The sequence below is a fragment of the Myotis lucifugus genome, unplaced genomic scaffold, assembly GCF_000147115.1.
Source record: "Myotis lucifugus unplaced genomic scaffold, Myoluc2.0 scaffold_19, whole genome shotgun sequence".
NCBI lineage: Eukaryota > Metazoa > Chordata > Mammalia > Chiroptera > Vespertilionidae > Myotis > Myotis lucifugus.
This window is the reverse complement of record NW_005871067.1, coordinates 7,411,644-7,416,910: the sequence shown is the minus strand read 5'-3', so window position 1 is coordinate 7,416,910 and position 5,267 is coordinate 7,411,644.

Sequence of the window (5,267 nt, the reverse complement as noted above, 5' to 3'; positions counted from 1 at the left end):
AATTTTTTTTAAACTCTACCCTATTAAGAGGAGGCTCCCCTTGTTTATTAACCTTTAATTTAGGGGTACTCCCTTAAACCTGGCCTTTTTCCTAAAAAACGCGCCCCCCAATCCTTTTTAGGGGGGTTTTGGGGGGTGCCCCCTCCTTCCAACTCTCCCATCCACACTCGTCTTGTATACTTGTTTCAGATAGATGAGTGTGGATGGGAGAGTTGGAAGGGGTCGACCTCAGCGAACGTACCTCAAAACAATGTGCCTCCCCCGCGCTGCGTATCCCGCGGTCCGCCTGCGCCGCATCTCCCGTAGCCTGACCAACCGACACCCCCCACTTCTTCTAACGCCACTTCTTCAAAATAGACTCGCCCAGGCCAAAAACCGACTTCTGCGCATGGGCCACGAAGTTTCAATCGCACTGTATGTGCACGCCCGCACGTGGTATTTTGTGGAAGATCCACACTCAAGGGGCCAAAGAGTCGCATGTGGCTTGCGAGCCGTGGTTTGCCAACCACTGTCTTATACAATAGGGACAATAATTGGTCCTTCACAGAGTTGGGAGGCATTAGTAAGTTAAGGGCAGAGCAAAAAAGAGATGATCAAGAGCAAGTGCTCCCCTGCTCCCCACTCCAACCTCATTGAGAAGGAAGTCAAGAGCAGATAAAACCCCTCTTGGCTGCACCACCGTATCCACCCCCTGGCTTCTGTAACCTCGCTAGCTTCTTGGCAGATTGACAGTGAAAAGCAGGGGAGAGGGAGGGCTACTTGGGTGCGCATGTGGCACTCTCCACCCACGGTCCGGGGACTTCTCCCTAGGCGCAAATAAGGAATTGAGCCCTCCCTCTGTACTCTAGGCAACAGGCCTTCAGCAGCAATGCCATGGGAGAAACAACCCTGAGCACGGGGAAACTGTGGGAGGGAAGTGGGCGGTGCGCCCCCTTAGAAATGGGAGAGGCAGGCTGCCTGCCCTGCACCTCTAGAGCAGTGGTCCTCAAACTACGGCCCGCGGGCCACATGCAAATACAAATATTGTATTTGTTCCCGTTTTGTTTTTTTACTTCAAAATAAGATATGTGCAGTGTGCATAGGAATTTGTTCATAGTTTTTTTTTTTAACTATAGTCCGGCCCTCCAACGGTCTGAGGGACAGTGAACTGGCCCCCTGTTTAAAAAGTTTGAGGACCCCTGCAGAGAGCGGAGGGTCCGAGCTCTGCCTGGTTCCGGCCCGCCCCTCCTCACCAAACTGCAACAGATACCCGGAAGCTTAGCGTGTAAAGTAGAAAGAATGTCTAGAATGTGTATGTATGCCATATATGGGAGACAAAAAAAACCTAGGGATGTATATAAAGCAAAAACCCCGCCACTTTGGGTGCTCAGCCTCTGGAGGGGACTCTGCTGAGCCAGCACCAGTGCAAATAAACAGTCCTTTTCTGAACCTCCCAGTGCATTTGGTTTGTCGCTTCCCGCTGGCCTGACATCTCAGCCTCATTCTTTCTAGCCCCTCTCACCTTTGATTATTCCTTTCTTATAGTGTCCTTTTCTTATTTCCTGGGTACAATATCTTTTCTTATCTCTCTGAGGATAATAATGTTAGATGAAGTTTTCTTTTCCCTCCTATTCCCTTTCTTTCAAGATTTTTTTGCTCTGCCATAAGTAGCCTTCCTCAAACGTAGTGACTCTTTGCTGTTTCTTATATTTAAGAGTGAGGTTCTGTAAGCCCTGTGGACATGGGGTACAGGTGGTCATTGGCCATACTTTTTACTATTCAATGATCTGGAAAATTCCTGTCAGAATTATTAGGTTTTCTTTCTGGGAAGACTTTTCTGTTTTCTTGACTGTAGGTGTAAGTTGGTTGCTGATGTCTGGGGGACTAATCAGGGGAAAAGGCTTGAAGGATTCAGTATTCAGCATACAAAATTTAAATACTATCTTCATTTTTAGTATGGTATTCCCATCCTTATCTAGGCCAGAAACTCTGACCCTTTCCTGAAAACAAATCTGTAGTACTCTGCTGAAGAGAGAGTGGGAGAACATTGGTGGCTTTCATTTTCATAAACAAAAACAAAATATTTAAAATATATATATTTATGTTCAAAACCAAAAACTTATCCCTCTTACCCTCTTGCTTTAATCAACTTTGCTTTTCCTTACTATGTGCTTTTCCTTCTGCTTCCTCTTACTTTTAAGAAATTAATGTTGAACTCCTTAAAAATTTAAAAAATATATATTTTTATTGATTTTAGAAAGGAAGGGAGAGGGGGGAAGAGATAGAATCATCAATGATGAGAAAGAATCATTAATTGGCTCCTCCTGCACTCTGTAGGAAATGGGCCTCTGTGATCCATCTCCAGCATGGTGGCTTTTGATGGAATTTGCTGAATTTCCCCAGGGCAAACAGAATGTAGGGAGGAGGGAAGAGGATGTAAGAACAAAGAAGTGTGCACATGGGTCAGCATCATAGTGGAAATCCCTGAGGCACCTGCCACAGTTAGACAGGGGGCGGTGGAGGCAACTAGAAAAGGCCTCAGCCCAATTTTTTTTTAAATTGCCCAATGGGAGACAGCAAGATCTAGGCGACATATGAGGAAACAGGTGACCTCATGATGCTCAGCCAATGAGGAACTGGAGGAGAGACGGAATAAATAGGCTGTGTTTGCTGCCCCAGGTGTATCTGTACAACCGAAAGGACACCTGCTCTTGAGAGTGTATTAAAAGTCTCGTTTTCACCATACTTCTGTCTCTGAGTCCATTATTTGAATTCAAATAGGTGAGCATTTCACACAATTCCCCCTACTGAGGATAGAGCCTGCAACCTGGATATGTTCCCTGACTGGGAATCAAACCATGACCTTCTGGTTCATAGGTTGACGCTCAACCACTGTGCCATACCAGCAAGGCTAATCTTGAACTCTTGATGAGGGAATTTCTAATTCCTTTATATTTTCACTTTTGGATTTCTTCTTGTTTAGTAAATGGATAATCTTTTACTTTTTGGAGATGACAAGAAACCCAGAGGTTCCAGCTATTTAGAAGCAGCAGAAGTGGAAGTGCCAGGGAGTTTGTGGGCATATTGGGGGCAGAAGGCCTTGAGAGGGAGAGGCTTGGAAGGAAAAGGGTGCATAGCAGGTATGTAGATCATGTGTGTAACAGGAAGTCACTGGTACAGCCTCAATATCTTAATTAGGTTGACCTGGGTGAATATCACAATAGTTACTCCTAATAATAGTAATGGGCCCTAACTGGTTTGGCTCAGTGGATAGAGCTTTGGCTTACAGATTGAATGGTCCTGGGTTCAATTCTGGTCAAAGGCACGTACCTCGATAGCAGGTTCCCCGGCCCTGGTCAGAGTGTGTGCAGGAGGCAACCAATCGATGTTCACATCAATGTTTCTCTCTGCCTCTCCCTCTCTCTTCCACTCTCTCTAGAAGATCAATGAAAAAATATCCTCAGATGAGGATTAACAAAACAAAAAAAAAAACAACCCAAAAAACAAACAAATAACAGTAATGGCTGAGATTTATTGAGAACTTTTTCTGCTCCAGGTACTTTGCATGCATTCTTCATTTAATTTTCACAATGAACCCTGTGGACCCTGAGAAAGAATATACCTACTCAGAAGGGCTCCTGGTGGCTAATTGGACTCAAATAAAACAATAAACAAAAAGACAGAGCCTAGCAGCCATTTCTACACAGGGGCCTCTCACACAAACTGCACTTCAGGGTGAAGCCTGCACTGTGTTTCTTCCATTTAAACAAACCCTTATAAAGGAGTTCCTGAATTATATTTTAACCAATAGGATTAAGATTTTCCCTGTCCACCAGCATCTTCCTAACCAATCAGAGCAACTTCATTTGACTAATTAGGACAGTGCCCTTTGGATTAATCAAACTGTCAGGATTTGCAGTTCTCATTTGCAATGAGGACAGAACAATCAGAGTACAGGGGCAGGGACTTCTCTCTATATAAGCCAGCTCCCCTCTTGCTCTGGTAACCACTTTCCTTTCCCACCAAAAATTGAAGACTGAGTTTCCCTAACTGGACAGGGCAGGGCAGGGCAGGGCAGAGCAGAGCAGGCTAGAGTAGAGTGGACCTGAGTAAGTGGAACACACCAGAGTAAAGAACTTCCTCACTCCAAGCTGCCTCACAGCTGTGCTATTCCACAGCCATGCTGTATCACAGTTGAGCTGTTTGCACCGAATAGTTTCCCTCTTCACTGCACCCTAAATTGGAGATTTCTGTTAGCATTGATTTGGTTCCAATGATCATTGGTTGACAACCCTATAAATAGGGGCTTTCCCTTTATTGTCCTGCCCCCACATCACTGATTACTTCCCCTAAACATTTACCTTTTTAAAAAATATATATAAATATATTTTTATTGATTTCAGAGAGGAAGAGAGAGAGAGAGAGAAAGAAATCAATGATGAGAGAGAATCATTGATTGACTGCTTCCTCCATGCTCACACTGGGGATTGAGCCTGTAACCTGGGCATGTGCCCTGACTGGGAATCGAACCCTGACCTCCTGATTCATAGGTTGAAGATCAACCACTGAGCCATGCTGGTCAGGCAAACATTTACCTTTTATTATATCTACCTTTTTACCCTCTGTCCAGGGGATTGCCCCCAGTTCAAAATCACATTTTGAGGAGGGGTACACTTCTCAAGGTTCAAGAGCAGATTTTAGAGTATCTCCTTGTGGTACTTGTTCAAAACCATGTTATGGATCCTACAAAGACACAACAAACACATACATACCCTCTTCCCAAATAAGTACAAATCCACACATGCACATAAACTCTCTCTCTCTCTCTCTCTCTCTCTCTCTCACACACACACACACACGAAGGGATAAGCACATCAACACACACATGTGTTAGAAATAAGGCTAGCCCCAAAACCAGGGGTCCTGGGAGAACAGAAAGATACTCAGGAGCCATACAGCAAGGGAAATATCTTTACTTCTGCAGAAGGGTGCACACGCACACAGGGTCTGGCAGCACGCACACTGAACTGACGGTCCGCTCAGGGTTTTATGTCTGATGTAGGTCATCTGTCCCTCACTCTTGATTGGTCAGAGCTTAGGCTCACAGTCTTGCGTGATTGGCTAATTTAAAGGAAAAAGGGAAGGGCTGACCCTTGCTGTTTCAAAATGGAGACCCCCAGGGGAGCTGCAAGTCACATGAGCCAAAATGGCGGTTGCCTAACCTCCCTTCTTTGACAGAAAAGATTACTTGTTTATTCTCACACATGCATGTAAACTTACATACCTGA